Source organism: Salmo salar, chromosome ssa29 (assembly GCF_905237065.1).
Source record: "Salmo salar chromosome ssa29, Ssal_v3.1, whole genome shotgun sequence".
In the NCBI taxonomy this organism is placed as follows: Eukaryota; Metazoa; Chordata; class Actinopteri; order Salmoniformes; family Salmonidae; genus Salmo; species Salmo salar.
The window spans coordinates 12738602-12758943 of record NC_059470.1 but is presented as its reverse complement, the minus strand read 5'-3'; the positions used below and the strand labels follow the sequence as shown (position 1 = coordinate 12758943).

General features: G+C 43.0%; 1 long non-coding RNA gene across 1 annotated transcript in view; it reads right to left on the bottom strand.

Annotated features, from left to right (window-relative positions):
- Positions 1–7686: 7686 nt before the first annotated feature.
- Positions 7687–20342, bottom strand: part of LOC106590163 (uncharacterized) — a 47573-nt gene continuing 34917 nt past the window's right edge. Inside the window, exons 2-3 of the long non-coding RNA XR_001325014.2 lie at positions 13963–14074; positions 7687–7867 (exon numbers count right to left, since the gene is read on the bottom strand). This is a non-coding gene — a long non-coding RNA (uncharacterized lncRNA). The remainder of the gene's footprint in view (positions 7868–13962; positions 14075–20342) is intronic.

The following is a 20342-nucleotide window of genomic DNA, read 5'->3' as shown; positions in this document are numbered from 1 at the left end:
TTCTATGGTTGAGCATGTCGCTCTTTGAAAACTTGACAGAAGGCTGAAGAGGAAACCGTCTCTCTATTTTAAGAGCAGGTAGCTGCATTCTGCGAAAGCGTATGTGATGTGATGAAATCATTATAACTACAAATGCTAGTGTGGTGATAACCCTGAAGATGTCAACGCATATATATCCACAACTTCAGGTCTCTCTACCAGTCAAAACTGAGCGAATTTTACATGAAGGTTCTACGTAGCAAAGCTTAACCACTATAGAAACAGATGGTCTTTGTAGTCATCATGACATTTCTTGAAATGTTTGCTCCTTGCAAGTATTGCAACACAAGGCTATAATTTGCAATTCAAAATGTGGTTCTTTGAAGGCACCTTTTTCTTGCATTCCAATATTATTAACAACATAACTGAACCTTCAAAAGAAGACAGAACGTCTGTATTTTACTGACTCCAGAATTCAACGGTTACGTTTGAACGCCGACTTGAGTGATGTTGGTTTGCTTAACTAACGTTCACACGTCCTGGATAACTTGTCTCTGTAGACATCCGCGTTGCCTCCCACAATGTTTAAATGCTCTGGCTTAACAGCATCTGTATGTAATAGAATGTCAGTTTGGCATAGAGGAACTACATCACTTCCTACAGCACTACCTTATCCACTTGAATAAAATATATTGAACAAAAATATAAACGCAACATGCAAAAATTTCAAAGAATTGACTGAGTTACAGTTCATATATGGAAATCAGTCAGTTTAAATAAATTAAATGGGTGACATGTCTGGTGAGTATGCAGGCCATAGAAAAACTGGGCCATTTTCAGATTCCAGAAATTGTGTACAGATCCTTGCAACATAGGGCCATGCATTATCATGCTGAAACGTGAGATGATGGCGGCGGATAAATGACCTTACAATGGCGTTCAGGATCTCGTCAAAATATCTCTGTGCATTCAAATTGCCATTGATAAAATGCAATTGTGTGCGATGTCCGTAGCTTACGCCTGCCCGTACCACAACCCCACCACACCATGGGGCACTCTGTTCACAGCGTTGACATCAGCAAACCGCTCGCCCACAAGACACCATACACGTGGTCTGCGGTTGTGAGGCCAGTTGGACATCCTGACAAATTCTCTAAAACAATGTTGGAGGCGGCTTATGGTAGCGAAATTAACATTCAATTCTCTGGCAACAGCTCTGGTGGACATTCCTGCAGTCAGCATGCCAAATGAATGCTCCCTCAAAACTTGAGACATCGGTGGCAATGTTTTGTGTGACAGAACTGCCCATTTTAGAGTGGCCTTTTATTGTCCCCAGCACAAGGTGCACCGGTGTAATGACCATGCTGTTTAATCAGCTTCTTGATATGCCACACCTGTCAGGTGGATGGATTATCTTGGCAAAAGAGAAAATGCTCACTAACAGGGATGTAAACAAATGTGTGCACAAAACTTGAGAGAACATTTCTGGGATCTTTTATTTCAGCTCATGAAACATGGGACCAACACTTTACATGTTGCGTTTATATTTTTGTTCAGTGTACAAAATAGTATAGTAGCTAGCAAGATGGAGATCACAGAGGTTATTTTTAATGAGTGCATTCCGAAAGTGACTACATTGCATCAACTACCTTTACTACAGTAAAACCACTGCAAAGGTTTTGCATGCAAACTTTGGTTTAAAATCACAATGTTCTGGAATGTCTGCCTCGTGATTTGTTGGGGGAGTTGTCTGTCCGAAGAGAACCCACCCCGGAATACATTTTTTTCCCCTTATCGAAGTAGCCAAAAGAATCTGTCATTGAAACCAGACCATAGTCACTGTTGCCTAGGGTCAGGTTATCGAGAGTACTTGACAACTGCCTCGGTCCTGGGGAGGGAACACAAGGACAAAACTCCATGGGCAAACAAGCAAGTGTGATCTCCAGCGGCTTCATGTTTATCCTGACAACCTTTTCACAATACAAATAAATACAATGACAGAAAACCTATGTTTTCTGTCTCTCTAACCATTTTCCCTTTCTCCTGACTAGGCATCTGTATAAACATTGAGGCACTGAGGAAATTGTCATGCCCACATGAAGAGCTCATTCATGGGTATGAGAGCACCTTGGTCAGCCTCTTCCAAGTCAGGGCTGAGAGTAGCCTCATCAATCAATCATCCAGCCAATAGCTGTCTTTGTTTTAATGTATAGATGGAGAGGTCGTGAGATACACACCAGGACATTGGTGGCTGTGCTAGCTAGTAGCTAGCATGGTTTGAAACATGTTTCTTGACACTAGCATCTTTTATTACAGAAACTCATCAAATGGAAACTGAGATGGGGGGAAAAAAATAGTTGGCTTAAGTGTTGATGCATATCAGAGCTGTCAGTAGATCTGACAGGGTGATTGACCAGGGGGAATCCCTGGGGCCAGGGGGAATCCCTGGGCTGTAGCACATGGCCCTTAATATACATACCCAGTGGATGAACTCCACCTAACTATGAGTCAACCTCCACAAATGCAACTTTTTATTTTTTATCGAGAACAACATATTTATATTTAACATATAATATTTGTCTCAATTCACAGAACATTTCCATCATTCTCCCACCTGTGTATTGTGATTAATAGCAAGTCTGACGTTTTCTTTGAAATTAAAAATGCCTTGTTTGTATCGGTTTTGTTTCACACATTTCCACCGGCAAGGTCTTTTCTTTTCACTCCAGATTATAGCAACATTGGTGTTCAGATCCTTTGGTGACAAGGAAACAACCAGGCAGACTGATTTTGAAAACAAGCATTTACGGTCACTTCCACCTCACCTGGGAGTTTTTTAAATGTATTTTCTATTAACCCATCCACCACCAGCCCTTTTCGGCGGACATATCTTTTTTTGTTTTTACAGATTTTCTGCTACATATACATACATTTTACATACACATTTTACATACATGGTACTTTTATATACAGCAATCACAATAATACATTACCGAACACAAGCTCTTTAATGCCACCCCCCAGCCACTCTCACCCCATCCCACCTATCACCATAAACCACCCTCGTTTGGTTTCCATGTGCCATATATTTTTCTATTGTGCTGTGATGTTTCACATACATTTTGAACCTTTCTAATCCCATAGTATCCACAGATTGTGAGCTAAAGATTACAACTTTTCCTACGAGTATTATTATATTATTGATTGATTGATTGACTATGGCTTTCCAAATCGCCCCATCACTGCTATTCGTAAGGTTCATTTGAAGTGATTGTTGGGATGTTTTAGCCATTCCTGAACCTTTGGCCAGAAACAAGCTACATAGGGGCAATACCAGAATAAATTATCTAGTGATTCTGTCTCTTCGCAGCAAAATGAGATTATTGTATGCCCCATATACATAGTATGCTGTTTGTATAATCATTTCAATTGAAAAAGTCTTGGTATGTTCATATACCATGTGCCATAGAATCAGTACATCGAAAATCTCTTCCCATTTGTATTACAACCTGTTTGGCGCAGCTGTGAACATGCTTGTTGTCAAATGAAACTGGTATATTTTTCTATTTATGCCAATCCTTTTCAGCCAATTTGTATCTTTAATATTTGGCAGACAAAAAATGTCCCTACCTTCTCCCTCTTCCACTTGACTCCTCCATTTTTGTGGTAATGCTGCAGTTGGTTGTAAGTTTGGATCTTTTCTGGAGGATAAATCTGAAATTGTAATCAGCTTTGTATGGCTTAAGAAAAGCCGATACTTTAAACTAAATTTCATTTTCAATTAGTCGGAAAGGAGAAGTTGTAATCTGAATAAATGCACAAATAAAAATGTTGAACAAACGATGAACCTTTCTTAATAATCTACTGGAGAACCATTTTGGGTTTAAGTATAACTTATGTACAAGTGAAGCTTTTAGTGAGATGTTTAATGCTTTAATATTTAACAATAACACCTGGGTGTTAAACATCCTGAAGCATGCCAAATTGACCCCATTATCAGTTTACAGGAAAACCTTTGATTGGTGACATTGACGTGTCAACTGATAAAACCAAAGATCTGAAAAAGCCTTGGAAAGGTCAAGGGTCCATTAGAAGTCTAAAATAGAGGGCTGTGTAGTAAAATAGAGGGCTGTGTTGATCAAACCATACTGTCATTTGGACATTCTCACTTGTGTAGGAAATGGCAGCAGTTCAACAGGCAACATTAGTCAGTTGATGAAAAGTGACTCACTGAAAGCACAGTGATGTGCTGGAAGTGGGGAGGTATTCAGTAATGAATCCCTCTTGCCTGCTCACTAAGTGTAACTTAACAGTATAGTGTGTGTGAACAATGTTAACATTTATAAAGCTCAGTTATCGTAGCCTTGTGAGCCTTGAAGCCAAGAAGACCAAATGTCTGATTAAAGACCACCGTTTGAATTTACATGGGAACTTTCACTATGTTTTACCATTGCGAGTGTTATTCTAAGAAACCTTCCTAACCCAAACAAAGTGATGGGTCTAAATGAAATAAAAGAGCCAGGCTGAGCATGGAGGCCATTGATGCATGCTTCCTGGAGAGTGTGAGTTCCCACATGTGGGCGGATCAGCGAGGTTGGAGGGAGCGAGTATCAGCCTGCATTAGGGTTTGAATCGGGAGTGGGCATACTTGGAGCACACGCTCCTGCCAAGTGAATGCACTGGACGACCTCACACACACACACACACACACACACACACACACACACACACACACACACACACACACACACACACACACACACACACACACACACACACACACACACACACACACACACAGGACACCTAAAACATGCAATGGCTGCACGACTTACACATAAAATTGGAATAGGTTGCATGGCATGGCATACACACATTGATATTAAGAGTGTATCATGCAAACAGCAGCCAAGCCAGCTACAACCTGGTCCATAAAATAAAGAGATTAAATGAGGGACGTTCTGAGCGGCCAATTTAATTGGGGATTAGCTGATAAGGACACAAAATGCTTAACAGGTATGTTCTATTTATATCACTGTACAGGGTCCTCACTATCCTCACTGTCCACACTGCAAGGTGAAGACTCATCTATCTATTGGTGGTGAGGAATCACTGATGGTAGAGACTGGTAAAGCCTGATTTGTACCTTCTGTAAGTACACAATGCAAGAACGCACTTCGCTAAGCAAAATGACGACCCTGCCAAGTCGTGTCAGGTTACAAATTGTGTTGCTGCACACGTATGCTACATTTTGTTTAGCGTAGTGCATACTTGCATTGCGTATGTGCGTAAGGTATAAATTAGGCTTAAGACAATTTGATTAAGTGAGTCATAAGTACTGTGATTAATTATACACCACTGTACTGTTTATCACACTTTTACTACACTGAGTGGATAAAACATTAGGAACACCTTCCTAATATTGAGTTGCACCCCTTTTGATCTCAGAACAGCCTCAATTGGGCATGGACATGATCTCAGAACAGCCTCATCTGGGCATGGACTCTACAAGGTGTTGAAATCATTCCACAGGGATGCTGGCTCATGTTGACTCCAATGTTTCCCACAGTTGTGTCAAGTTAGCTGGATGTCCTTTGGATGGTGGACCATTCTTGATACACACAGGAAACTATTGAGCATGAAAAACCCAGGAGCATTGCAGTTGACACATTCAAACCGGCGCGTGGCACCTACTACCATGCACCGTTCCAAGGCACTTAAATCTTTTGTCTTGGCCATTCACCCTCTGAATGGCACACAATCCATGTCTCAATTGTCTCAAGGCTTAAAAAACATACTTCTTTAACCTGTCTCCTCCCGTTCATCAACACTGATTGAAGTGGTATTAACAAGTGACAGCAATAAGGGATCATTCTTTTCACCTGGATTCACCTGGTCAGTCAGTCTATGTCATGGCAGCATTACCTGTCTCTCCCATCAAGAATCACCCCATGGATCTTAACTAATGCACATAGTTACATCGAGAAGAGGAAAAATGGGAGGCTTTTAATGTTCCTTTAACAAAGTTTAATGACCATAAATTCTCTTCCACTAATGCAATTGTACGTTGTCGGTTTTCTGCAAGACCAAGGCTAATACCAACACAGTACCCACAGCGTTTTAACCGCTCTGCTGTCATTGGATAAACATCAGTTTGTTTAGATTCAAATGACTAAGATGTTGCAAGAAAAGAAATCAGCTCCCAGAAAGTTAGGGCACCTTAACTGTGAACCGATACCACGGCTTATAGTTAAACGTTTGTGAAACTACAAAGGGATGAGAAATGTGGTTTCACAGAAGGGTAATTGGCACAACGTCTCAACATAGAATCATTATGAAGACATTGTCCACTCAGAATGTGATTTCTCAATAAATCATAAGCCAAATGTAGCGTTAGCAATGAAAGAGAGCATACATTAAAACAACCTGCACTACATGGTGCTCGTCGAACATCTCATTCCAAAAGCAAGGGCATTAATATGGAGTTGGTCCCCCTTTTGCTGCTATAACAGCCTCCACTCTTCTGGAAAGGCTTTCCACTAGATGTTGGAACATTGCTGAGGGGACTTGCTTCCATTCAGCCACAAGAGCATTAGTGAGGTCGGGCACTGATGTTGGGCGATTAGGCCTGGCTCGCAGTCAACGTTCCAGTTCATTCCAAAGGTGTTCGACGGAGTTGAGGTTGGGGCTCTGTGCAGGCCAGTCAAGTTGTTACACACCGATCTCGACCAACCATTTCTATATGGACCTCGCTTTGTGCACGGGGCCATTGTCATGCTGAAACAGGAAAGGGCCTTCCCCAAATTGTTGCCACAAAGTTGAAAGCACAGAATCGTCCAGAATGACATTGTATGCTGTAGCCTTAAGATTTCCCTTCACTGGAACTAAGGGGCCTAGCCCGAACCATGAAAAACAGCCCCAGACCATTATTCCTCCTCCACCAAACTTTAGTTGGCACTATGCATTGGAGCAGGTAGCGTTCTCCTGGCATCCACCAAACCCAGATTTGTCTGTCGGGACTGCTGGATGGTGAAGCATGATTCATCACTCCAGAGATCACATTTCCACTGCTCCAGAGTCCAATGGCTTTACACAACTCCAGCTGACGCTTGGCATTATGCATGATGATCTTAGGCTTGTGTGCAGCTGCTCGGCCAATGAAAGCCATTTCATGAAGCTCCCGACGAACAGTTATTGTGCTTCCAGAGGCAGTTTGAAACTCGGTAGTGAGTGTTGCAACCGAGGACAGATTACTTTTACGCGCTACGTGCTTCAGCACTCAGTGACCCCGTTCTGAGAGCTTGTGTGGCCTACCACTTTGCAGCTGAGCCATTTTTGATCCAGACCTTCCACTTCACAATAACTGCACTTACAGTTGACCGGGGCAGCTCTAGCAGGGCAGACATTTTACAAACTGACTTGTTTGAAAGGTGGCATCCAATGAAGGTGCCACGTTGAGCTCTTCAGTAAGGCCATTCTACAGTATGTCTATGGAGATTGCATGGCGGTGTGCTCGATTTTATAGACCTGTCAGCAATGGGTGTGGCTGAAATAGCCAAATTTACTCATTTGAAGGGTTGTCCACATACTTGTGTATCTATTTCACACTCTTTGTTCTCTAATTATAATTGTACAGAGAAACCATGTTTTTAACAGTTATATCAAGGCACAAGGCTAGACCCAGATGCAGACACAGGAGGCAGATGGTTGGAGTTTTACAATGTTTATTCATCCAAAGGAGAATAGTCGTGGACAGGCAAAAAAGTCAAAACCAGAGCAGAGTCCAATAGGTACCGAAGGGCAGGCAGAATCAAGGTCAGGGCAGGCAGGATGATCAGGCAGGCAGGAAAGTAGTCCCTGAGTCAGGCAGGGGTCAGAACCGGGAGGACTATAAAAAGAGAACAGAAAAGGAGTTCAGGTAAAACATGCTGGCTGACTTGACTAAACATACAAGATGAACTGTCACAGAGAGACAGGAAACACAGGGATAAATACACTGGGGAAATAAGCGACACCTGAAGGGGGTGGAGACAATCACAGGAACAGGTGAAACAGATCAGGGCGTGACAAGTTATGCATGTTGTCATTACAAAAGTGCCATTATAAGCCCAATTAAACAAATCCCAGGCTGTTGGTAAGCACTGCAGCTCGTCTCCATGTTCTATGACATTGTCTGACCAAGTGCAATTTGTGAATGAAACTCTCTTCTATTTATGGTGTGTAAGTTCTAGTCCTCAGACTATGAGGAACTGAAGTCAGAGGTTTTGGTTTCCGCTTTAGGAAGTGTTTTAGCTTAGCAAATGTCTCAGATGGTGGTGAATGACAAGTAGTGTAACTTCTCTTATCAATACAAAATACTGTATTCAGTGTGCTGCTCAATGAATTTCAATGGAATATCAACAATAATATATATATATATATATAATTTTTTTTGGAGGGGGGTCTGAAATCTCAGATAAATATTTGATCTTGAATGTTGCCATTCATTCTGGGATCCATATCACTTGTAGTGAACCCTTTGGATTGTTGCCCTAGACATTGACTAGTACTTATAACGTGCTCAAAGTTTAGCAGTCGAGTCCCTCACAACCCTCAACTTCAATAGACAGATAACGTAAGAATTAGACTGAGAAAATTGTTTTGATGTTTCGGACACCTAAATACAGTTTCTCTCCATACAGCACATGAAATACAGAGGCGAGCTCTGTCTCTATTTTGGGAAAGTGTGGAGCTTTTTTGAGGAAGCCAACATTTATTACAGAAGCAGTTTAGTAGATTCTACTGATTGATAGTGAAACTAGCCACATAGTGAGAAGCTATGCTGTCGATGAAGCATTCTCATTGTAGACCCACATTTGAATTCGACTGAAAGAAGTGCTGAATGTGAAATAAGTCACGCTGAGACTGAGGATGTCCTAATATGGACACCGTAGCTTTAGGAGTGGCTTCACAACAGAATACTGGGTCACGGTCAAGAGGTATTACGATCAGTGGTTGAAGTGTCTGACCTCAGGTGTGGACTGGTCAGCGGAGCCAAAAAAAAAAAAAAGGACTGGCGCTGGGGAGGTGTGAATGAGACTGCATGTTTCACACCTCCCAGTGTAAAAGGCAAACAATGCTGCTGCTGCCCAGCGAGGCGAAAGGGATTTAGCCAGTGGCAGATTGCTCAATGGGAACGCAGACCGCTGGCGCTGGTGAACAAACAGAGGGCCACATCAAAAGGCAGTGAGCGTGATCAGAGAGAGAGGCAGACAGCCCAGCCTTTTCCTGCCTGAGCGATAAAGCTTTATTTAATCCATAATGTCACTGTTGCTGATAAAGAGCTGAATTTAAAACACTACATGGTCGTACATTGAGAGATTGATCGTTGGCAAGAAAGTTTTGTTCTTTCATCCTCCCCGAAAGAGGTGGTGACCTAACATCAAAGAGTGGACTGTCACTTAGCTGGATTAAAACTCCTCACAACTCTTATGTGACTTCTAATTGGTGCTTTTGTTTTTGTGAAGAGAGGGGTTACACTGCGTAACATTTACTTTTACAGTGTTATTTCGTCATTTATTTTTGCCATTTGTCAACTACCATTATTATTAACGTTCACATTGTTGTACATATAATCCCCACTTAATGCATACACATTAACCTTCTGGTCTGAATACCAATGTTTTACATCCAAGTTCCCTTGTGTACCTGTTTCCTAACACAGTTCTATCATTGTAGTAACATGTTGTTACACAGTTATTAAGTCATTCAAATAAAATGACCAATGAAATGAACAGCGGGATATCTCGCGGTTTGGGCCGTTACATTCCTTCTCACCTGCTGCACTCAATTTCCCCACTGTGAGGGAAAACATAGGGGAGTTCTCATAGGCCACCAACAACAACAAAAAGCCTCAATTTACATGTTGCTTATGTGTGCATTTCACACACTACCTTTGGATTATCATTGAATTGTAAGGCTGATATGAATGTCCTGCTTATAACAATGTTTGTGTCAACATCATAAATCAACTGCATTATACTTTAAAAAAATACTTCAACTTCATCCAGTAAAATGGCTCTTTGGCTAGCTTTGCTACAGCCTATGTCAATGATAGCTATTTTGCAACCGTCGCAACCAACTATAATCTTAGCGACTGTTTCAAGCAATAATCAAAACAACATTGTAAGCCTATGAGAACCCTGTCAAGATTTTTTGTTTCGAAGTAGGCTAGATTTACGTAGTTACTATGTTGAATTGGCCAGATGGTGAAGGGCAGTTGTTTTTCCCCACGGTGGCTGTTGTACTTGTTTATGACATTCTGAGTATGTTCATGTGCCATAAGGCAGCTAGCTGTAAGTTAACAACCTTTTCCTTTAATGTTGTGTTGCCGGGGTGGGTAACAGACATGACCCTGATTTGACCCTTGTAACTCAAATAGTGACAATGACCCTGCCCTGTAGGCCTTGCTTTAATGGCTGAAATCAAGATAACATAGACATTATCACATCTATTAAAATTCAGTCAGCTTCCACTACGGCTAAGTTACAGATAATGTAGGAATATACTCTACATGTATTTGTGAATAGTGTGAACACAAATATGCTTCACAGTGTGAAACTGTTGTTATCAGATGTATGGAAATTCAGTCACATACCACTGCAGATCATGAACAGATAATGTATGGTAATGTATGAGTATAGAAACAGTGTTAACACTCCTCTTTTGCTGTAGTAATTAGCTCCCTATACTGCATGTGTATGTTAAGCCAACCCACGGAAACAGGTTAGGCAACAATAGAACATGATTCCATTCACAGAGATTGTGAAGTCATGGGAAGGAAAAGTGAGAACTGTAAAGATAGAACTCCTATTAGGCTTTGGTTTGTACCACAAAACATGTGGACACAGACAAAATGTTATTGGCAAAATGTACTTATATCTTCCCTTTCAGTTGACATAAAGATCCTTCCAGTAAGAGCTCAAATGAATCCGTACCACAGGGAGGGGATTTCTCAATCACTAATCGTCAGAATCTCCCTCAGTGAGTCCTAAAACTCATCACATAGACTGTGTGGGTAGAATATCTTCAGCTGCTATACAGTACAGGTTACAGTAACACCTTAATAAGACCAAGAGCAGCCGCTGGGGGGGAAAGAAACCGGTCACCCACAGCAATGCCGCGACACAGCATACACAAACCATCTTGTGGCATGTGCATTACGGTGCGTGGATAAGTTGTGTATGCAGTATGTCCGTGAAGGGTTGAGTCCTGTGTGTGGCAAGGCATCTGCCTGTGTGGAATGTGAGAATGCGCGTGTGTGTGTGTGTGTGTGTGTGTGTGTTCAATCGGCTGTAGCCACCTCCGATGATACGGGACTTTGGTGGGAAAGTCAGTCATCCTTTTCCATACTTGGTGTCAGGTTGTCCAGGGTCCCATCGTCAGTGTGTGGGCATCCCAGTTCATTCATTACCTAGATCCTGTACCTCTCTAGATGCTATCACCACACCAGCACAGTGTTTCTGAGTGGGAGGAAATGGATGACAGGACATTCCAGTCCCCCTGTGGAGGGAAGGAGTGGGAGGATGGAGTTGACAGCGGGTTTCTTTTAATGAGATCTCTGTTTGTTTAACTTACGCACTTTCTTTCGGATCCAATTGAACTTAAAAGTTAAGAGAGTGAGAGAGAGAGCACAATGAAACAAAACGAGGTGTCTAATCTAGACATCTCCTGTGGTTCTGTGGCTTCCTGTACAAAGGCAACATCTATTGTTGGGGAATTTACAGTACCTTAGTGAAAGTTATATAATGGAGATTAAGGAGTGGGTGGGGTGGAATTAAAATAATCCATTTTGTGAGTCATTTTTGAGTCATGTTTGAACAAGCTAGTGGCTGCAATGTAATCTGTAAATGACTGGTATAAAAATCCCTGTAACTGTAGAGAAAGATGTTGTTTAACTCTCGTGTTTTAAGAGAATGTGCACAGGTGAGGGTATGGTTTGTATGTGTTGTATGTTAGTGTGACACTTTTGTATGTAAGTGCATGTGGTCTATCAAGTCTATCTACACTCTTAGAAAAAAGGGTTCCAAAAGTGTTCTTCGGGTGTCCCAATCAGAGAACCCTTTTTGGTTCCAGGTATAACCCTTTTTGGTTCCATGTAGAATCCTCTGTGAAAAGAGTTCTACATGGAACCCAAAAGGGTTCTACCTGGAACCAAAAAATTATTATTCAAAGGGTTCTCCTATGGGGACATCCGAAGAACCCTTTTAGGTTCTAGATAGCACCCTTTTTTTCTAAGTGTAGTGTAGAAGGTAGTTACACAGAAAATCCAGGTTCAGTGTCAGTGTTTGGTTTAGTGTAAAGAATAAACGCTGACTTACAGGTGTAAGAAACAAACAGTCAAATTAACTTCGGCCAAAGTGAGAGATTTATTCAGACTCAAGCATTCTGCTCCAGTCTCTTTCTGATTGACAAAGACTGATTAGTACAGATGGATGGAACGTGACAGCTACTGACGCCGACCAGTCACAGAGTACAAAGCATTCAGGACACATGCAATAAAAAGTGGAAAATATAGGCAATAAAAAGCGGAAAATACAGGCAGCAGGAGCATGGCCTCAACATATTTCAACCTAGACCAGGGTTTCCCAAACTCAGTCCTCTGGACCCCAAGGGGCGCACGTTTTGTTTTTTACACTAGCACTACACAGCTGATTCAAATGATCAACTAATCATCAAGCTTTGAATCAGCTGTGTAGTGTTAGGGGGAAAAAACTAAACATGCAACCCTTGGGGTCCCGAAGACTGAGCTTGGGAAACACTGACCTGTACTGTACCATTATCTGTCAAACACAGACAAACAGATACACAGATATACATACACAGACATGCAGGCACACACACACAGAGACAGAGATGTGTGCATGCGCACACACACGTACATACATGGGACTGACCTCAGTCCCCATAAAACAATACATTGCACAACTTATCATATCCTCTTTTACATCCCATTGTTCCGTTCCACTGAGAACTGACTTTTGTTTAATTATCTTAAGCGTAATAGATGTGAATATGACATCATTTAATAGACCCCATTGGTTTTGCAGGCCTGCCTGTGAGGGAATTATGAGGATAAATACATTTTCCATGTAGTAGTGCATGGTCTATTGCTTACCCTTTCCCCAAGACTATGATAATGAAGCACTTTCTGTATAGTACACACATATGCACACTCGCACACCACAGTTCGCTTCGGTAGGTGAGACTTTGTATATGGACTGTCCCTTTCACTAGAATAAGGTTGTAGTAAGTGGATCTAGTAGTACATGATATTTGTGACATTAGGTACTTCCCGGGCACAGTACAGTTCACAGTGTACCGTTTCAGGGTGGGTCTTCAACATCAGCATGACTAAGAAAAGAGGAAGTGAGCAGTGTGTAACAACACAAAGCTACTTATTTCTTTCCTTTGTATTCCTTTATTTTATTTCAATTCTGACCCTCATAAAACCCCTGGGCCTGTATTCATAAAGTGTCTCTGTGTGGAAGTGCTGATCTAGGATCAGGTCCCTCTTGTCCATGTGATCGTATTCATTATGATCTAAAAGGAAAAATGGATCCTAGATCAGCAATCATACACTGAGACGCTTTATGAATACGAGCCCCGGTTAGAAAGCCTATAAGCAACGGGTTGTAAACTGAGTGGCGAGAGAGAGGAAGGAAAGGTGATGACCACTGTTTAAATATTCCCTAGGGACGTCCCTCAAACCCTGTCTAGACCTGGGGTCAGGTTCCTGACGAGGTGTGAAGTGAAATCCCCTCTGATAATGTGTTAATGAGGGGATTTATGGTACGTATGTGAGAGTGTGTACTTTATTCATAGGTACACTCTCTAGGGCAGGTTTCCTATCATACAGCAGACTATTGACACAATATAAGGGACAGACATGACAACATAAAATCACGTATTGACCATAAACAAATCCCTTGTGCTTTTTTTCACCTTTTCATAACTTCCATCCAGATGCCTTGATTTTCATTATAAATCTGCTGATCCTGTTTGATTGACAGCTGAGTAAAGTAGAGCAGAGCGGGAAGGGTCTTCAACAGTCTTCCTGCAAACACAGAAAAAAATGAACTCATCAAAGGCAATAAAGCAAGAGTGAAAGTATTACCCTCCTTACTTATATGAGTGTGCATGCTAAAGCTGCTCTCAATCGAAGGTTAACCGTTTACCAGAAGAACTGTCTGGGTCTTTCACACTTGGCCCTAGTTTCATATTGATTTATGAATCACTCCTCGGCTGCGTTTAGGATGAGTTTACACGGGCAGCCCGTATGTGATATTTTTGACAAATCCCATCAGATATTTTCACATCAGATCTTTTTCAGATCTAAATGATCAAAAGACCAATTAGTGAAAAAATATCAGACTTGGGCAGCCTGTCCAAACCAACAGTGCTTGAATTGGGCACGAGTTCCAGCACCTACATTTTAGGTGCAGGACTACCGGCACCTAAAATGTTCTCTGCTTGAGCTCCTGTTCTTCTTATAGAACATGATCAAAAGTATTGTGGAACTCTTGCACCTAAATATAAACAGTACTGGCACCCAAAATGAGTACCGACACCTATTTCATTCCAAGTCAAGCACTGTAAACCAATGACTGTATATATGAATGGACAAAGCCATCGACCATGTGACACCATTCATTCCTATGTCACTAGCGCATTGAAGCCAAATTAGGTCAGTTAAGATGGGGTCTCATGGAGACATATCATGCACAGTTTGAGCTACTCCAGGAAGTGACGTTGCAGGCTAGCTCAGTGCTGCCCCCTCTCATTAGGTAACTCAAGTTGAAGGCCGACCGGGGTACTGCAGGCAGCCATTAGCAACTTAATTATCCTTATAACTTAATCTGTGGGCGATTTTAAAATAATTGGTTCAAGGATACATACATCTGGCGTAGAATAAATTATTGGTACCATGATTGTCTTCCAAATATTTTGGGGCTTACACAAAGATTGACCACGAAGATTGTCATTTTTTCATTCACTATAATGGGGATCCTGTTTTCTGCTAATAATGCCTGCAGTACCGTGGTCATCCTTGAACTTCCATGGCTTCAATGAGAGTGGGCAGATTTTATCCCCTGGTCTAAAAGCAGCTCTCTTAAAGCAGAGCTGTGGTTGCATTAACACAGGCAGCAACATTCTGATCTATTTTCCACTAATTGGTCTTTTGACCAATCACAGGTGCCAGTACTTTTTCAAAAGACCAATGACTGCTATAGATCAGTCTAAACGCAGCCTTAGTGACTTGAAGGCCAAAGGGTGTCCACACTTTTAGGGTGCTTCCCAAATGGCACCCTATTTCCTTTATAGTGCACCACTTTCGATCCATGCAACAGTTCAAACATATTAGCCGTTGACAGGTCTGCACAGTAAAATACAAATGATTAGCCAGAGCAGCTAGTTCTACAGCTCTGGGTGGTCATAAACTCAGAATGTGCTAATGTCCTCCAATGACAAGCGTGTTCTTGCATACATAGGGTTAGGAGAGTTGAGACAAATCAAGGCATTGAGGAGACAAAAAAACAATGCAATGTAACAAGCTTTCTGTTCTTTTAAATTGCTTAATTTACGGAACACCTAATGTTGCCTAGCTGAAGGGAACATCACTTTTGGAATGCCTATGAGGAACATGTCACATCTTGACAGCGATGAGACTCACACTGTTGTTGAGGAACATGTCATATCTTGACAATGGTGAGACTCACACCGTTGGTTCACTATTGGGAAAGGTATTGGGAAACAAGGTTTTATAACAAATAAAACAATGTTCTTGGTTATTGTTCGCCCTCTCAATCATATTTTCCAAGAAATAGGCCAACTCTTTGCAGAATGAAATCCATACCACGCATTCTCTGTGGATGACATCATCAGTCTCAAGGACGTCTTTATAACCCCATGCTATAAATTTTTTTTTTTTAGGATTATGACACAATATTCTGGGAATGAACTTAAAAAGTACATATGAACATTTAATATCAGGATTCAGTATCCACTTACTTGTTAGGAACATTTTGCTAATGTTGAGTGCAATACAAAAGCACGTCTTTGGTTTCTAGTGGTGGATGTTAATGTGGCTTGATGGTTCACACTGTCTCTCCCCTGGGTTCCGATATACAGTAGCCATATCCAGTAGGCTCAACAAACCCTTCACTCACAGCAAGACTCCCTCCACAAATTGTATTTTCACTCATATTCATTGACTCCATTATTGTCCTGCATGTAGGGCACTTTACGCCTCCCCTCAGGGGAGTGACTGCTTGGGCAGCTGTCTGATTGTAAAAATATGGTGGCTACACCTCAGTGTGAGTGTATTTCAGGAGGGTGACAAAGTATTGAAAGGAATGTGTGTGAGTAAGGGGAGTGGTCGTCGTTTTAAAACTGGACCAAACTGGTATTGTGCCCTGTCTCCACTCACGTGACGATTGCACCCTATTTCTGTCAGGGTGGTATCTATGAGTGACCTGGCTAAACTAGCACAGAGGTGAAGTCTCCAGTCACATGTAGATGCAGCAACGAAGCATTCGTATTGAGCACACAACAAGGGAAGCGACTGTGCACCCACATACCCTCGCACATAATGTAGTCTGTCGTGTGTTACTTATCACCTACACTGTAGATACTGTACGCACACAGACTGCACACAGGAAGTATAAAACGTTAAAGAATAACTACACTGCAACTGCTTAATTAATGTTTAATGCATCAAAGGAGCTTTCCCGCCAAGGTGACAGAGTGCCTTTCCTTTCCTTTACTATGCCATGCTTCAGTGGGAACGGGGAATCCGATTTTGACTTGGTGGTGTTGATTCAAGCAGGTCACCTGATAACAATGGTGTTAAAAGGCTGCCCTGAGGAGGAAGGCTTTGGCTGCAGCCCACACACTTTTTTTACAGAGCAGAACAGTGAAGTCAAAGGAGCATTTCTACCTCTAGAGGAACACATACTTCTTTTTTACAGCCCACCAATTGGAAAATCTGCTTCTTGCTGTACAGATTCATTCTCCACTGATTCAGATAAGCATGACATGAAGGCGGGCATTGTATCATAAAACTTTCTCACAATTCCGATACTGAGTGACAAACGGCCCTATAATCGGAGAGAAAATGCATTTCCTGGTCCCACTCTAGTTGTCTCCTCTCAGAGAGTGGGGCGACCGGGAGGGGATTCACAGTGATCTGCTTTCAACTAGTTCCCTGAAAACCATGTCAGCCCCCTCGAGTGATCAGTTACCGAACGCGTCAAACTCCAGCCAGGTGCTTCATATCTTAGCTGAAACATGACACCAACGGAATGTGCAACCGTATCTATGTCCCCGCCCGTCCAGCAGCGCCACACCACCCATCCGTGATCTGGTGCCCGTCAGTCATCGACAACAAGCTCTTTACTCATAAGAGCAGATTAACACCCTGGGGAGGGAGACCTTCAACCCCCCTCCTCCCTCCTCCCTCACCCTGCAGCGGAAATTATCTTCAGGTTTTGACTTGGTTGATGACAGCTTAGAGGACCTCACCGACTGAGTAACCACTTTGGTCAACCTGTTAAACCACTATAAAGCAGTTAACATGGAACGACTAAATCAGTGCACAGCACACAGGAAGACACTACATTTTATGTTCACATTTTATAGACCCTATTATCCAGTGCAATTTACAGTTAGTGCATTCATCTAACAATAGCTAGGTGGGACGACCACGTATTTCAGTTAAAGTAAGCACATTTTTCCTTAATAAAGTAGCAATCAGCAAAGTCAGTTCTAGTAGGGGGTAAAAAAGTAAAGTGTGCGTGTTAGATTATGTGAGAAGGGGGTGCGGATGCTGCGGGATTATTTAAGATACTATTTGAAGAGTTAAGGTTTCAGATGTTTTCGGAAAATGGTCAGGGACTCTGCTGTCCTAGCTTCAGGGGGAAGCTGGTTCCACCATTGGGGTGCCAGGACAGAGAAAAGCTTTGACTTGGCTGAGCAGTAGCTGCCCTCCTGTAGGGGTGGGATGGCCAAGAAACCAGAGGTGGCAGAACGGAGTACTCGGCTTGGGGTTTAGGGTTTGAGCATAGCCTGAAGGTATGGAGGGGCAGTTCCTCTTGCTGCTCCGTAGGCAAGTACCATTGTCTTGTAATAATGTGGTACTCCGTAGGCAAGTACCATTGTCTTGAGCTTCGTCTGGAAGCCAGTGGAGGAGCGGGGTGCCATGGGAGAACTTAGGAAGGTTGAACACCAGGTGGGCTGCGGCGCTCAGGATAAATTGCAGGGATTAGATGGCACAAGCAGGGAGCCCAGCCAACAGCGAGTTGAAGTAGTCCAGATGGGAGATAACAAGTGCCTGGATTAGGACCTGCGCAATGTGGGCGTACTTTACGGATGTTGTAGAGCATAAACCTGCGGGAGCGAGTCACTGCTTTGATGTTTGTAGAGAACAACTGGGTGTTGTCCAGGGTCACGCAAGGTTCTTTGCACTCTGGGAGGGGGACACTGTAGAGTTGTCAACCGTGATTGAGAGGTCTTGGAGTGGGCAGGCCTTCCCTGGGAGGAAGAGCAATTCTGACTTGAGGTGGTGGGCCGACATTCAAGCTGAGATATCTGACAGGCACACAGGGATGCGTGTCACCACCTGGGTGTTAGAATGGGGGGAAGGAGAAAAGTAGTTGTGTGTCATCTGCATAGCAATGATAGGAGAGATCATGTGAGGATAAGATGGAGCCGAGTGACTTGGTGTATAGAGAGAAGAGGGCCTAGAACCGAGCCCTCTGGAAAACCAGTTGTGAGAGTACGTGGTGCAGACATAGAAAGAAAAAGGTGTAAAGAAATTAATCAAAGGCAGGCGTCGGGAGGTTGATGTCACCCAGTATGATGAGCGGTGAGCCATCGTCAGTAAATGTGCTTATGAAGGTGTCAAGCGCATTGAGGAACTCTCTAAGGGCATCTGGTAGGCGATTGATGACAATGCTGAGCTTGAGTGGACAAGTGACAGCATGGAATTCAAATGAGGAAATGGACAGGTGAATGAGGGAGAAAAGAGAAAATCCCACTTAGGAGAAATGAGTAGCCCTGTGCCACCACCACGACATCCAAATTCTCTCAGACTATGAGAGGACAACTAGTCAGATGAAGAGATAGCAGCTGGAGTAGCAGTGTTATCTATTTGGCTCCGTCAGGGCCAAAAAGTCTAGACTAAAGGGCAGCATTGGCTGAGATGAAGTCGGTGTTCTTGACTGCAGAGCGGAAGTTCCAACCGCTGCCGGAGACCAGGAATTCCACATGTTGCGCGCAGAGGGTACATTAAATTAGAAGGGTTGCAGCCAAGGGGTGGGGAACATCTGTAAAGCCTACAGGGAGAGGAGCGAACAGGTTTAGAAAACACACACATACACTACATGACCAAAAGTCGAACATCTCATTCCAAAATCATGGGCATTAATATGGAGTTGGTCCCCCCTTTGCTGCTATAACAGCCTCCACTCTTCTGGGAAGGCTTTCCACTAGATGTTGGAACATTGCTGCGGGGACTTGCTTCCAGGCTCTGTGCAGGCCAGTCAAGTTCTTCCACACCGAGCTCAACAAACCATTTCTGTATGGACCGCGCTTTGTGTCATGCTGAAACAGGAAAGGGCCATCCCAAAACTGTTGCCACAAAGTTGGAAGCACAGAATCATCTAGAATGTCATTGTATGCTGTAGTGTTAAGATTTCCCTTCACTGGAACTAAGGGGCCTAGCTTGAACCATGAAAAACAGCCCCAGACTTTACAGTTGGCACTATGCATTGGGGCAGTTAGCGCTCTCCTGGAATCCGCCAAACCCAGATTCGTCCCTTGGACTGCCAGATGGTGAAGCGTGATTCCTCACTCCAGAGATCGCGTTTCCACTGCTCCAGTCCAATGGTGGCGAGCTTTACACCACTCCAGCCGACGCTTGGCATTGCATATATGGCGATCTTAGGTTTGTGTGCGGCTGCTCGGCCACGGAAACCCATTTCATGAAGCTCCTGACAAACAGTTGTGCTGACGTTGCTTCCAGAGGCAGATTGGAACTTGGTAGTGAGTGTTACAATCGAGGACAGACTATTTTCAGCACTCAGTTGTCCCGTTCTGTGAGCTTGTATGGCCTACCACTTCACAGCTGAGCTTCTAGACGTTTCCACTTCACAATAACAGCGCTTACAGTTGACCAGGGTAGCTCTAGCAGGGCAGAAATTTGACAAACTGGCTTGTTGGAAAGGTGGCATTTAACCTACGACGGGGCCACGTTGAAAGTCACTGAGCCTTTCAGTATGGGCCAGTCTACTGCCAGTGTTTGTCTATGGAGATTGCATGGTTGT